This window comes from Nomascus leucogenys, chromosome 17 (genome assembly GCF_006542625.1).
Source record: "Nomascus leucogenys isolate Asia chromosome 17, Asia_NLE_v1, whole genome shotgun sequence".
In the NCBI taxonomy this organism is placed as follows: domain Eukaryota; kingdom Metazoa; phylum Chordata; class Mammalia; order Primates; family Hylobatidae; genus Nomascus; species Nomascus leucogenys.
The window spans coordinates 15591504-15607484 of NC_044397.1; the positions used below are offsets into that span (position 1 = coordinate 15591504).

Consider the following 15981-nt stretch of genomic DNA (forward strand, 5'->3'; position numbering starts at 1 on the left):
CCTTCTCCAGTAACGCCTTGATCTTGGCCTTGCATGCTCTCTGTCAGGTCTAACGGTGGTGGCTCCTTCATATATCTGCTATTTCTATGTTCTTTAGAATTATTTTTACTTCTTATTAGGTAATCCTCCGTTACTTCGATACTGATATAGTTCATAATTATTTACATCAAACTTTACCTGTTCATATTACTATGTGGTTTCTCCCTTCAGAGTGGACTCAGACTGATTCAATCATAACTAATGAAATATGAGAATTACTTCATAAGAAGTTATAATTTCCAGAGATCCAATTGCTCTTATGTATGAGCATTCAGTTTCACACAGGAAATGACTCAAACACATCTGACCAATTCTCTAACCAAATAATTTAGAAACAGCACAGAATGGATTTTATAACTAGATAGTTTAATTTTCTGAATCCAAACAACCCTTTTGCAATACTAGTAACAGAAACAAAAATTTCTATCTCCTATAAAAGACAATATTACTGAACTTCTTGTTTTTTTAAAAATTGTGTTTAATTTTTTTTTAAGTTCCAGGATACACGTGCGGGATGTGCAGGTTTGTTACACAGGTAAAACGTGTGCCATAGTGGTTTGTTGCACCTATCAACCCATCACCTAGGTATTAAGCCTAGCATGCATTAGCTATTTCTCTGAATGCTCTGCCTCCCCTGCCCCCCTGTTACTGAACTTCTATACCTTCTCCTGTTCAAAACATGCAGATTACCACTGATAAAGGTAAAATAAAACTATAGAGGATATTGAATTCTCAAAACATGATTAGTGGAAAAGGAACCAACTTTTACTAAATATACCATACGTGCCAGGCACTATCTGCAGTGTTGTACACAAATTATTCATTTAAGGATTCCTTATTTTTACGAGACATATTAATGTTCCCTTTAGAATCCCAAAGCAAGCATTGAGTATCTTATAAAGAATCACTGTATTGTGACTTTGAGGACAGAAATCCCTTAGGGACCTCTGACTTGACCAACGTAGCCAATTCTTTAAAATGACACTTTTCTTTTTATAAAATCTGCCTATTTACATGCAATACAAGTGTTTAGAATCTTATGACCTAAGTAAAAAATGGAGCTTAAAAAAAGCAGGAAGATTTTTTTATGTTTTTTTTTAAGAAACCGCCAGAACCCACATTTGTAAGTGAATTTTTTTCCCCTCTTGGGAGGTGTATTCAAATTCCAGTTATGCTGAACTTCCTCACTAAGTCTTGGAATGTCTTCAGTTGTAAGCCCTTCTGAGCATACTATTGACATATTAAATAGATTGACATATTGAATAGATAGCTAGCTAGCTAGATAGATAGATGGAAAACTAGCTAGATATAGATAAAGATATTAATATAGAGTGAGATATTACATTTGACCCTAGATAATAGTAATAGCATATAACCATTTCATTCACTGGGTTTGGCTCTACATAACTTTTGTCTATTTTCAAAAATGATATTAATGCAAAAGAGCAGAAATTTGCTAGAAAAAATAAATGAGAAAAAATTGAAGAAAAAAATGCATATTGTACTCTCTGGGCCATTTTATAGGAAATATTCAAAAATCTTTTGAGCAACAAGGGCAGTATTAGACTGTGAAATTTCTACCACACTTTAAAAAAAGTCAATCACTAAGCTGGACATGGTGGCTCGTGCCTGTAATCCCAGCACTTTGGGAGGCCGAGGCAGGCAGATCACGAGGTCAAGAGATCGAGACCATCCTGGCCAACATGGTGAAACCCCATCTCTACTAAAAATACAAAAATTAGCTGGGCATGGTGGTGCTTGCCTGTAGTCCCAGCTACTTGGGAGGCTGAGGCAGAAGAATCACTTGAACCTGGGAGATGGAGGTTGCAGTGAGCCAATACCGTGCCACTGCACTCCAACCTGGTGACAGAGAGAGACTCCGTCTCAAAAAAAAAAAAAAAAATCAATTACCAACATAAATTTACAATTGCTATATGAACATGTCACTTTTTGTGTCCATCACAAATTGACCCCACATTGTTATTATTATTACCCTCCAGCATAACCTCTCTGATCCTATCAAGTTAGATTTCTTACAGTTTCCCTCTATGCATAAAAATTTCCTCCAGTCCAAAACCATGCAGCATTTTACAGCAAAGTCTCACAACCTCTAATAAATCATCTCTGAGTAAGCCCCATGTTAATCTTCTCTCTTTTATTTTAGCTTCCCTCACGAATCATACTTTTAATCTGTACACACTGGCAAACATTTTTTACATATTACCTTAGACTTGTTTTCTAGTCACTGTATGTATTTTTGCTTTATGTCTCCAACGCATCTAGTAGCCATTGCACTTCTCTGTTCAATATCATCTATTTTATATACCCATTCTCCAGTGGATCTACTCACCATTTATTTATCCATCTATTACATAAGAAACAGACATGGCATGTAGCGAATATAAAGGTTAAGCAAGGACTCTGAATGGAGGTGACATTTTAGAGGGTGACTTGGAAAACAACAAGAGGAAAACAAGAAAAGGACCACCTTAAAGGGTGGAGGGAAGAGGCTTCCCAGACGAAAACAGCTACATAGCATGAGTCCCACGTGAAGAAAGCCTGGAATGTTCAAGGAACTGCAAAAAGGCCAGAGTGGTTGAAGAGTGATGAGTAAGGAAAATGACCTAAAATGAGGTTGGAAAAAAGGGCAGAGCCAGCTCACACAGGGCCCCATTGGCCACTATCTGGAGCTGGATTTCAGTCTGAGGATAATCAGAAGCCGCTGGAGATTTTCATCCAGAGAGTGACAAGAATTGATATACACTCCAGCTACTCTGACAAATTGGTTGAAAGGGACAAAATAGAAGCAGAGAGAGCAGTTAGGTGGCACTAGGCAAGTCTAATGTGTGGAATAGGGTGATAGTGATGGAATGGACTAGAAAAGAGGCATATTGGTGGCAGATTTGTTGATAGACAGGATATGAGGAAATCAAACAAAAGGAGAAATTGAGGATAAGTCTTATAAAAGTACTGACCTCCCCTTCAGATCTCCGTGAATTTAATATACACAACTAAGTTACGTTAAGTACCTGTTGGGGAAGCCAAGTGAAGGCAACAAGGGAAGGACAGCAATGCTTTCCCTAACAAAGCAAAGAATGGAACATGAGACCCCGGCGGACAGAGCAAGGACTTCAGTAACATTAGTCACCATCTGAGTGACCACAGAAGATCACTTAACCTCTTATGTCTGTTTCCTTCCCTGTGGGCCAGGACAGGAACATCAAGGGTTTGGGATCTGGAATCAGACTGCCTAGGTTTTTATTCCAGCTCTTTTGCTTACTCTTAGACAAATTGCTTATCTTCATCCCAGTCTGTAAAATGTGAATAATAACAATACCTGTGTCTTGTGTTTATAGTGCAGGTTAAATGAAATAATATGAATAATGCACTTAGAACAGTGCCTGGTGCACAGTAAGCAATAAATGTGTATCACTAGCTGCTGTGAAATGGATTGTTGGGGGTATTAAATGAGAAAATGTTTGCATAGTAGATAAAAAAAATTATAGCTTGCAAAAAAACTAAACTGCCTTTGAGAGAGAGAGAGAAAGAGAGAGACAGAAAGAGAAACTGTCTTTGCTTTAGAAACCCCTAATGTGTGGATTTATTTTTTAAGATGAGACCTTGTTGTGACTCTACTGGGAATGAATCAAAGAAATAGCTTAACTATTTTGCACAAAACAGGATCATTTAGAAAGAGCTAGAAAGGAAACAAGAAAATGTTGAAGAAAGACAAAGCCCTTGGAACAGGCAGGAGGCTGGAACCCAAGTAGAAGAAATAACTAGTGGAAATTCCACCATCATTGTCCTAAAACACTAGTAAACCTGCTACTTACTTGGGATGGTGTTATTTGGCATAAGTAGTCAGGGCTTTCTGGTAGGGCAATGTGGAAATGATGAAGGGAGAGCATGCACACACACAAAAAAGTGGACTCCGAGAATTCTGAATAACAAATGTTGAACACATGTTACAGTTACTGGCACAGAGGAAGCATTCAATAAATATTAATTTCCTTTTCCGATTTGAGATATAAAATGTAATCTCTGACCTTGGAGAGTTAACAAATTGGTTGAGAGTCCAATGATTATAGGCATAAAATTATTAGAAAAAAATAAGCATACAACAACAACATGGTATAAAATTATAGGTGCTGTAGAGTTTATAAAAGTCAGGAATCAATGAAGAGAAGTTCTGGATTATTTTAGAAAAGATTCTGAATTAGAATAAATAATTCAAATAATGTCTTACATGTATGAGGTGTTAGATCCATATTTAATATAATTTAAAGATAGGAAAAGAGTAAGAAGTGTTTTCCAAAAAGAGATAAAGATCAAGAAAGTAGAAGAAAGCCTAATACATTTTGCTTGTGTACTAGAATGCTATAGTGTATCTGGGTTTGATTGGTAACCAATATGAAGTTATTCTTGAGCAGGGAAATGGCATGTTTTAGAAAAGATGACCTACAAGGAGTTAACGGGCTAAATCAAAGATTGAAGAAAAAAGTGGAAGGAAAAAGATCAAGGAAAAAGCTGGTTGCAGTCATTCTGGCTGAGGTTAACAAAAATCTGGATTTGGTCATTGGCAGTGGGAGGGGGAATGGGAGGAATGAGTGGTTCTGGATGATGTTCAAATAAAATCATGAGCTGGGGAAAGCAGGCTAGCATGACATTGATGGCAATAAATAAAATAAATATGAAAGTATAGCACAGTTGGTGATAGAAACAAATGCAAGTAATTTATTTGCATCACCTTATTTTTGCCCTAAATATGACTCACAGTTCTGCTTGGTCATCAACTAGTGCCACATGTAGTCATATTCCTGGCATACGGAATAACTATCTTATTGTACCCAAAAATTTGCTCACTGGGCTCCAGCTGTTTCACAGTCTATCCACACTGAGCCATGGCAGATACAATTCTCTTGTCCTGAGGAAAATGTTTAAAGCAAGTCAGAATCTCTTTTGAATAGGAATAGAGCAAACCTTTTAACTTCCCAGAGATTCTGGTTCCCTAGAAGAGTGACATAATGAGTCTTGAGTACTTACTGTGCTCATTTCCACTCTGTCAATGAGGGCAAACTAGTGGTATGACCTAGGTGCTATCTTGGTCTCTGTTTTGAACTGAATTTTTTTTTTTATGAACTCCAAATTCGTATATTGAAGTCTTAACTCCCACTGTGATGGTATTTGGAGATGGGTCCCTTGAGAGTTAATTAGGTTTAGATGAGGTAATGAGGTGTGGCCCTTACGAAGGGATTAGTGCCCTTGCAAAAGAAGAAACCAGAGAGCTCCTCCTGCTCCCCCACCCCTCTACCTTGTGATTATATAGTAGGAAGGTGGCCGTCTGCAGGCCAGGACGAGAGCCCTCACCAGAACCTGACCATGCTGACACCCTGATCTCAGACTTACAGCCTCCAGAACTGTGAGGAGAAAATTAATTTCTGTTGTTCAGGCCACCCAGTCTTTGGCATTTTGCATGGCAGCCTGCGCTAATACAGCCTCTCAATAGCTAAATGAGGAGCCCAAAAGGTTACCAATTTAGAAAGGCCAGGGAAATGTGTTACTGAGAATGTTACATAACGAGAATGTCCATTATGTTGTTTTTTCCATTTCTACTCTGCTATAGTCTGTGGCCTGAGATAACAACTTTATCAGACTTTAAGATTATCCTGGACCAGGTCTGTCCAATAAAACTATAGTGGGATACATGTAACTAATTTAAAAATTTTTAATAGCTACATTTTAAAATGTCACAAGAAGTAGGTAAAATTAAATTTAATAACTCACTTAATTCAATATAGTCAAAATATTATAGACACACTACCAATATAAAATTATTAATAAGATAGTTCACATTTTTTTCCTACTAAGTCTTTAAAAATTGTTGTGATGTGCTATTTTACTCTTATAGCACATCTCAATTTGGACATGCCACATTTCAAGTGCTCAATAGATACATGTGGCTAGTGGCTACTGTACCAGATAGTGCAGTTCTAGACATTTCATTTTTTTAAGAAAGACATAGACACAGTTTGTTTAAATATGAAGTCCCATTTTTCTTCTTGAGGGTTATTACCTGGCTTTAAAGTCCCTTATTTTTCTCTTAACTCTTTGAAGTCTTCTCTTTCTGGTTGCGCCCATCTTTATATCATAAAACAATTAATTATAAGACTACGTAATGGACACTGTGGTCCTGCTATGGTTTGAAAGTGTGTGTCCCCTGAAGATTCACATGTTGGAACCTAAGACCCAATGTGATAGTATTAAGAAGGGTCTGTAGGAGGTGATCAGACTATGAGGGCTCTGTCCTCATGAGTGGAATTAGTGCCCTTATAAAAAAGCTTACTGGAGTGAGCTATTAGGCTCCTTTTGCCCTTCCACTCTTTGTCATATGAAGACACAGCAAGACGGCCCTCACCAGATACCCAAATGCCAGTGCTTTAATCTTGGACTTTGTATCCTTTCGAACTGTGAGAAATAAATTGCTATTGTTTATAAATTACCCAGTCTCTGGTATTTTGTTACAGCAGAGGAATGGACCAAAACAGATTCTTTGTGAAGATTCCCTCTTCAAGGCCAAGGTACTCACCTTCCTGGAGCTATGAATATGGTTGCTGACAGCTCACAGCTGCCTCTTTTGATGAGTATTGTCCTAGGCTGTGGGGAACTACTTCCTCTCAGGCTATGCCCTCTGGAGGGTAGCCTGAAGCCAAATAATGACTGATGAGGGGCATAAGTCTGTTTCATTTACTCCACTTGAGACAACTCTGAAGGGACAGTCCAAATCCTGAAGTCTCTGCAGGGCTGGCTGAGGCCTCCTTTGCCACTGTACTGCAGTTCAGCATTTCACTCTGCCCCATCCTGTTTCCTTCACTTTCCTACAGGTGTCTCTTACTCCTTCCAAAAAAATAAACTGACTCTGTTTGCATCTCTTCATCTCAAAGTCTGTTTCCAGGGAACTCAGTTTAAAAGAGAATATAAAGTAGTCTCTTTTTTTTTTATCAAGGCAAGATCATTAGCAGTGTTTGAGGTAAGGGAGGAAAAGCAGAACAAGGCTCTGATTCATTTTTGTGTCTTATACTTCCCCACATGTGAGCAAGGCTAGGACATACTCTGACCCTCTGGCTCTTCATGTCTGTTCACTCCCATTGCCTTTCTTTTCCTATATTTTTCCCAAAGAACAAAGTGACAACTGAGTAAAGGGTATAGTCAAAACTGAGGTTCAGCAACAGCATTGGTGAAAGCACGAGAAACATATCCCCAAATGAAAAAGATATCAATGGCACAATATGGTAGCCCATACATGTATTGACACCATTAGAATACTGTCTTGTCTTTACTTTTCCTGACTCTCCAGGGCTGATCTGCATGGGTAGAGATGCAGAGCAGTTCTGCCATTGACACTAGTAGCTTCATCTTCTAATGCAATCATTGCCTGCATTTTCCTTCTTCTTCCTTAGGGAAATTCCACCCTTCTAGGCTTTATATTTATGACCCCATGCTGGTGTCTGTGGGTCTCTGCTTTCCCAGAACACTCTCTTCACTGCCTTAGACTGGTAGTCTAGTCCAGACTAGTAGTCTTTTAACACTTTAAAAGATGGGGTGTGGGGAGATCAAGTCGTCTTTGTCTTAAAACTTGGGCTTGTCTGCTACACAAAGTCCTGCCCATGGTAGTGACAGTCACATAATAGGACAGTAAATTAATGCCTGAACAGATTGTGCAGTTCCACAGAGTCCACCTTCCCCGGCTTTCCTTTCTCCTGCCTACTGCTTCCTCCATCCTTCTTCACAACTCCCTCCCCTGTGACGCTTTCTTCCAGAGGATGAGTCTGGAGGAGGAGGCAGCATGAAAGGGAGAACTTGCTGCATCAGAGTTTGTGCCAATTGGAGGGAAAGCTCAATCCCTCAGCAGCCTGATGGTCCAGATGGCCCCATAGGCTTTGCAGAGCTCAGAGGCCCCCAGACAACTCCTTGTCTACATCAGCTTAGCATTGCCACTAAAATTGATGTTATACCAAGTCATCCCCCAAAAGCATGGTAAATCACTTGTTAAAAAAAGAGTCCCACGGTTTTGGCACATGAACCTCACAAGGATTTTTCGAGATTTCTAGCATTTCCAGAATTTAATCAAATGATTGTTCTTATAATTAATTATAGTATTCTAGTACTATTATATATTTTATAAAAATTACAAATTGCTGAAAACAATCACAGTGGAACACAGTATTATTAGATTATGCATTCATTCAAATTTCACTAATTAAAATGTCAAAAGGAAGTAGACATGGAGTTCAACTAATTCTCAATTTACTAATCCATAAAACAGATACTTCTCATAAATATCTGGTAATCTTTCCTCAGTTCTCAGGAAAAATAACTGAATAGCTGCAGTAAACTCTCCTATTACTAGTTCTCCACATTACAATTTTTTAAAAACCTACAATTTATCTTGAAAGGCACCCTGAAGCAGCAGCACAAGGATTAAAAGACCATTTTTAGATAATAATGGTTAACATCTAATTGTTTAATTAAAAAAAGGAGCTTGACCCTTTCCTGGTAACACCTGGAAGTGCTCCCTCTTGGTGTTGTCTAGCTTGGGCCATGGAGGGCTGCAGGACAGCTCCGTATCCTCTCTGTCATTCATTCATTCATTCATTCATTCAGGCAACGATATTGATTAAATACTTATTTTATGCCAAGCATTGTTCCTCAGCTCTTGGGATACATGAGCAAAACAAACAAAAGTACTTGCCCTCATGGAGCTCCATGCAGGTAAAAGAGGCAATAAGCAGTAAGAATAATAAATGTTTTAAGATGTTGGATGATGGTAAGATCTATGGGGGGAAAAGTAAGATCAGAAAAATGGGAAGCTAAGGGGAGCTGATTTTAAATGGGGAATTGGGCCTAATTTAGAAGGTAACATTTGAGCAAGGACTTAGCCCCTTTTGGTAATGTCTTTATTATTTTTTCATCCATAAATCTTATGTTCCTATCATTCTCTTTTTCTTTCCCAGTGCCTTCTACCAGACACATAAGAAACACTATGTATGCATGGGCTTAAAACTACACAGACCTTGAGTCAGGGCCAGTTAATTTTTTCATGATAGCATCTGATTTATATCTGGAAAACCTGAAGCCTGGCCTTACTCATGGTAACAGTATGATATGATGATATGATGTAAGATGTGCTACACAAATTTCTGTCTCCTCCTTTCCTAGTCTCTTTACTGCCTTAAAATCTACTTCCTGAAATAGTTACATAACTTTCTCATCAGCCAGCCATGCTGCCTGAATTCACCACCGTTAAGATATTCATTACTTTAGATTAAAGCATGGCATTTTTAGTGATTCTCTTTTAAAATTCAAACTTGCCATGGGAATAAGACTTTAAAAAAAAATCATTCAAGCTCATGAAAGAAAAAGGCTGCATTTGTGGCATGGCTTCCTCTGATGGGCCAGCGGCCAAACTAGAGGACAGGGAGTCCAGGAAGCCCACGGGGAGACCAGGCAAGGACTGGAAGGTCCTATACTTGACCCTGGTATTTTTTACTTACACAAAGAAATATGTTCTATAACTTTGTTGGCTAGCTGGCCCTCTCACCCAATTTTATTTTCTCACTGGGATACCATATTTTTTTACCTCTGATGGAATAGCACACCAAGGAAGGGGTATGGTAGGAGTAGAGTCATCTGCCTCAGCAGGAAAAAATGTTCTATCTTGAAAATAGTTTAGAATTTCTGGACATGGTGATAATAAAGAGAAGACCAACTTATAGTGAGAATTACTACTATTTATAAATATACTGTAGACATTGCACCGCTTTTTTTTATCTGCTTCCAGGGCAGACCATGGCACCAAGCCCCACCTTGGTACTCATGGCTCTGAGACACGTATTTCCAGAGTTTTCACTATGTACATAGCTACATAAACATTTCCTTCTTCCCCTCCACAAAAATAAAGTCATATTATATGTACTAAGCAACAGATTGTAGACATTTTCCATGTCAACCAATTTAGACCTGCATCATTCATTTTTATGTGTTACATAATTTATTTGTCTAATTTTGTCTGGATGAATTCTTAAATAGTTTTAATTTCTGGATATTGCAAACAAAGTTTCAAAAAATATTCTTGAATTTGCATTTTTGTACATTTATCCAATGTTAACCTTAAAGTACATTCCTAGAGTTAGGTTTGCTGTACCAAAAAATATGCATAATTTTGACATTTACTCCTAAATTTCCCTCCAGAAAGTTTTCAGTCCTTCTTCTACCACAGGCTGAGTATGAAAGTGCCAGCTTCTCTACAGCCTTGCTACCAGTGTGGTTCTCCAGTCTTTTTAATCTCTGATAATCCAAATTAAAATGATCCTATTTTGGTATTTTATTTTGCATTTCTTTGATTCCTGGTAATATTTAACATTTTTATTATTATATTTCCACCTTTTGTGAATGTGTGGGTTTGCCTGCATGAACTCCCTGCTTTGGTCCTTTACCCATTTTTTTTTTTTGAACTGCACTGTGGAGCAAATGTTCCTAAAAAGGGAAAAAGGCGCCAAGCACAAATTCCATCTATAGTATGAGACTACTTAGGGATAGACCTAATATCTATCACATGAGTTTGTAGACTTATTTTTGAACTTCTGAAATTATATTTAAAAATCATATGGCTTCTGTATTTCTATGAACGTAAGTATTTCCCTTCCTGCAATGTGTTCTCAACACCATTTGTTGATGACATGGCAGGGACTGCTAAGTGTACCTCCAATTCTTATTCTGGTCTTCACAGGGCAGATCTCTTCACTATCTGCTTTGGGAGATGAGGACATGGGCTTTCGTTGCCCTCTGTCTACCTTACCTACCTTTCTTCACTCTTTTTCACTTCCCGACTTTGGTTACATGTACATTTACTTTTATACTTGTCAAGGTTGACAATTTCTCTGACTATAAAGGTCTCAGTGACTTCTAAAAATTTTAAATCAATAAACAGTTTAAATTACCATGGCTACCTAAGCATTACTCTTGAGCTAACTGGTTTGGTAAGATCACATTATTTTCCCTGTGGCACCAATTCCCATGCTGTTCAGCAGAGAAGGTACATAGAGATTCTGCTTTTATAGTCCATCTAGTACCTCCAAACATTATTGTGACTAACAGAACTCTTGGTTCCAAATGGTATGAAAAACAACCCAAACTTAGAAAAAAATTACTTACTCAAGAAAATAGATCTGACTTCAGAAGTGGCTGGAGATAGGAAGTCACACAACATTTGTTGTTAGCATCTGGTCTCGTCATTTGCTCTCTGAGTGATGGCTCTAGTACTTTACTTCTTTATTTTGCTGAAATACACCCTTGAGTTCCTTTCTACAAAAGAATGCTTGGAGTATAAACTCTGAATTATCACACATCTGAAAATCTTTTATTTGGTCTTCATATTTGGCAGTGTCTTAGCTAAGCAGATTCTAGTTTGATTAGCATTTTATTTCAGAACTTTGAAAAATAGATCCATTGTTTTGCAGCATCTGATTGGCAATGACAAGTGTGTGGTCAGTCCAATTCTTGCTTCTTTCACATCATACTTTTTTTTTCCTAAGGAAGAACATAAAATTTTATCTTTATAACCAGTGTTATAGAATTTCACAATTACGTGTTTAGGTAAAAGTCTTTTCTCATATTTTGTGCTGGACATTTTGTGGGCCCTGAAAAATGTATTTTCTTTTACAGTTTGAGGAAATTCCCTTGCATTCATTCTGTAAGAACCTCTTCCCCTCCGCTTTCTTTGCCTTTTATTCCTCAAACTTCCTGAGTTTATATTTTATGTCTCTTAACTTTCCATTATATTATCCAACCTTGCCTTTCTGTTCTGAGAGGCTTCCTCAATTTTATTTCACAAAACCTATTTTGATTTAAATAAATCTTGATGATCATATTTTCAACACATTAGAGCATATTCATCAAGGTTCTTCAGAGAAAAGAACTAATGGGAGATAGGTAGGTAGGTAGGTAGATAGATAGATAGATAGACAAATGATAGATAGATGTTAGATAGGTAGATAAGAGGAAACTTATTATGGGTTGGCTTATGCAATTATAGAGGTTAAAAGTGGGGAAGGGCCCTGGTGTAAGTTTCAGAGTCAGAAGGTCTGAGAACCAGGATCCTAGGGCAGGACAAGATAGATGTTCCAGCTCAAGAAGAGAGAGAGAATCATCTTTCCTTTGCCCTTTTGTTCTATCTAGACCTTCAATAGATTGGGTGATTTCCACCCACATTGATAAGGACTGATCTTCTTTTCTCGATACTGATTCAAATGCTAATTTCTTCGAGGAACACCCTCAAAGATAAACTCAGAAATAATGTTTTACCCACTATCTGGGCATTCCTTATCCCAGCAAGTTGACACATAAACTTATCTATCACAAAAAGTTTTTTTGAAGGTTACATTTTATAAACTTGGTCTCTAAATTGTGGCAATATCTTGTTGAATCTCACTGAGAATGCTAATTCAAACTTTTTGTTTGTTTGTTTTTTGAGACGGAGTCTCGCTCTGTCGCCCAGGCTGGAGTGCAGTGGTGAAATCTCGGCTCACTGCAAGCTCCGCCCCCCGGGTTCAAGCCATTCTCTTGCCTCAGCCTCTCCGAGTAGCTGGGACTACAGGTGCCCACCACCACGCCCAGCTAATTTTTTGTATTTTTAGTAGAGACAGGGTTTCACCGTGGTCTCGATCTCCTGACCTTGTGATCCGCCCACCTCGGCCTCCCAAAGTGCTGGGATTACAGGCGTGAGCCGCCGCGCCCGGCCCTAATTCAAACTTTTTAAGAGGCTTCTGTTCCCAGAATTATCTCTATGGTCATTTTCAAAATTTATTCATCTTGCTTAAAAAATTGTTTTTTCTTTCATGTTTTGGGGTTTGATTCTTTTTCTTTTTTAAAAATATTATTCCTGTCTACTGATTCTTATTGTTGTTGCAGATTAAGAATGAGGTGAGACTGGAGAGATCCTGGTATACAGTTGGTGGGTTTAAGGATAAAGGTCAGAAAGCCATTAAACTGGAGGACTGGATTGACTTTGGTGCAGTGACTCCCATACATGCTCCTAGGATAAATGCTTAGCTGCAGATTTGTTTTTTTGTTTTTTTGTTTGTTTGTTTGTTTGTTTTGCACCCAGAGATGAAGAGTCCATGTATGGATTTCCAACCAGTTCTCTTTTTTCAGCCCCATCTCCCTTTCTTACCCTCAGTGGTAAATGCCATCTCAAATATGGAACTGTTTCATGCTTCTGCCAGGCAAAATGATTCCTTTCTAGGTATGGTCCAGGCGGCTGCTATTTCTATTCTGCTTTATCCATTGATGATACTTCTTCAGTCTCTTAATTGTCATGTCAGAATCCTTTTCCTCCTTTACAATCAGCTTAATGGAGTTTCCAAAGGCAAAGAGATCAATGTATATGTTCAGTATGGCATCTTAAACTGGAAATCTCTTCATCTGTTTTATAAAGAATTGGGGATATAACTCAGGATATTTATCCACTGCCCTTAATTATTGCCATAATTTGAGGTGAATTAAGTTCCCAGATGAACATCCCAAAGGATATCTTAGCCTCTCACTGCTTTGCCAACTATATCTCTAAGGACCTTCACTTCTTTCTTCTATCTCAGCTACTTACTGCTGTGACCATACCTTAGGCCTCGTTGTAACTTGAACTGAAATCTTGAATACAACCTGCTGCTATCTGGTAAAAACCTCTTTTATTTACCACCCTATTACTAGTTACTACTAGGACTCATACTTTGAACTCATCAAAATATCCAGTTTCTTAGCCCATGTATTTTTTCCTTCCATCTTCAACTCCTCCTAGTTCCAGCTGGATCACACATGCCAATCACTGTGCCAATATATACCCTCCTCTGAGAGACCTAAACATGGGTCAATCAAACTGTGTTATAATGTAAGACTACCTGGGTTTATCCCATCCCTACCACTCATAAATTGTGGGACTTCGGGGAAGTTATTTAGATTTTCTGTGCATCCATGTCCTCATCTGTAAAATGAGGATAATAATAGTATGAATGTTCTGGGGATAAAAGGAGACAGCATGTGCAAGTGCTGAGAAAAAACGTCATGATCAATAAAAGTATTCAACAGACATTGACTAGTAGTAGTAATATTCTCTACCTAAAAATGCTAGTGAAAAAACAATATGTGTTAACAAGTTATGTTAGTCTATAGGTGCTTATGCATTCTATTTATACTATTTAAACAGTCTTCTTGTTGGTTAACCACTTCCAAAAGGATGTAGTATTTCCCTATTTAATGACAACGAAGCACTGATTTATCTTCTGAGTCTTCGTGTCCTCAGCACTCAAAGAAATGGGTTCTGTCTCTGTTCTGTTTCTTTTCTAATCCCATTTTGATAGTTAACCCTTTGGGTCTCCAAGGAACACTTGCCCTAATTATGATAGGATAATGAAACACTGACATCTAATTATAACATTTATGAAGGTAGTAGATACCAATTACAAACTGGGAGGCATGTGGCTTTATATTCTTCCTTATGTAACAATTGTGGTTTTAGAAAAGAGATCAGATTCAAAAAATAGTTTGAGCTATATCATTTCCCACTGATGCTATATTATGCCACTTCTTCCAGATCTATAACTATGTGATAGTTATTTTGAGCTTTGAAGACCTCAGGACTCTTTCTAGCTTGGAACTCAAAAATCTCTTTGATGAAGAGTATTTTGTTGAATCCTTTCATTTAAGCAAGTCCCTGGAGGAAGAGCTTTTAACCCAGGCACTACATAAATAATTATCTGATTAATAGACCCCTATTTAAAAAAAACTCTAAACAAACTAATATTTTGAACACAGTCCTTGTAGAGTGAAATTGTGTTCTTTGGAGATATGTGTAACAAAGTACTTTGAGGATGGGAAGATCATTAATATTTTAGCCTTAATTATTTTACCCTTACAACCTTAAAGTGTCCCCCCAATAGCAAATCAGTGAAATGCCAATTATAATTAAAAAAAATATTTATCACTTTGGAAGAAAACTTTAGGAAGTATCACAAAGAAGCAATGTAAAGTAGTAACACTGGGTCCTGTTAAAATCTTGGGCAAGTTACCAAGTTTTTCTAGGCTGTTTCCTAATCAGCAAAATGAGTTTTGGTATGGATCAAATGAAATAATGCATTAAATCACTTTGTAGATAACAGTAAACAATAAACGTTTATTGAATCTGAGGAATCAAATAGGTAGGATGTTAGGAGCTTTTAGGCTTTCTAGAAGCAAATTTTTACTTTAAAGAGTATAAAATCAGGCTTATGTTTACTGCACTTGTATCCTTATTCCCCTTACTTGTAACTTGTCCTTAAATAATTTGTCATGGCTTTTGGTTAATAAACACATCTCTCTTTCATCTCCCCACCATAAAATAAAAAGATAACATCCTTATGCTCTCAGCATGGTCTTACCTTCAGACTCTAGAAATACACAGCTGGATGTGTTTTCTGGGAAAACATATAAATTAAAATCATTTTTGGCAGATATACATTGGCTACTAATAAATAGTTCTAGTAAGCTCTCCTCCTTATAACCTAAGAATTTATGTTATAGCTCACTTGTCCAGTGGGCTTACCAGAATGCAGTCATATTCCAAAGTCAGCCTTACAAGATCCCTCTCTGGAAAGAACTCAGTTGATGAGCCACTACTCTCCTAATTGTTGCCCTTACATTTTTACATGCCAAATCATCATCCTTTCTGGTTTTGTAGCATTTTAATAGACCCAGAGTTGCCTTCCGAGAAAAGTCTCAGTCCTAACAAAGGTCAGAACTAGCAAAGGTTGAACTAAGGATTACATGCATGTGGTATGTGTCCTTTCCAGTCCTCTTCCCAGGTCCATGCAGAAATCACCAACCAGTGAGAACACTCTTTCTACAGAACACAAA

General features: G+C 37.7%; 1 long non-coding RNA gene across 2 annotated transcripts; it reads right to left on the bottom strand.

Moving 5' to 3' along the window:
• Nucleotides 1-390: 390 nt before the first annotated feature.
• LOC115830982 lies at nucleotides 391-15729 on the bottom strand. Of its 2 annotated transcripts, none has more exons than XR_004026529.1 (4): nucleotides 15671-15729; nucleotides 13268-13518; nucleotides 11251-11625; nucleotides 391-1899 (listed from the first exon to the last, which is right to left on the bottom strand). It is a non-coding gene; the product is annotated as an uncharacterized LOC115830982 (long non-coding RNA). The 2 variants fall into 2 exon arrangements; XR_004026528.1 differs by lacking the exon at nucleotides 391-1899 and adding an exon at nucleotides 15507-15542 and having other exon boundaries at nucleotides 11052-11625; nucleotides 15671-15711.
• Between the last annotated feature and the right edge of the window lie 252 nt (nucleotides 15730-15981).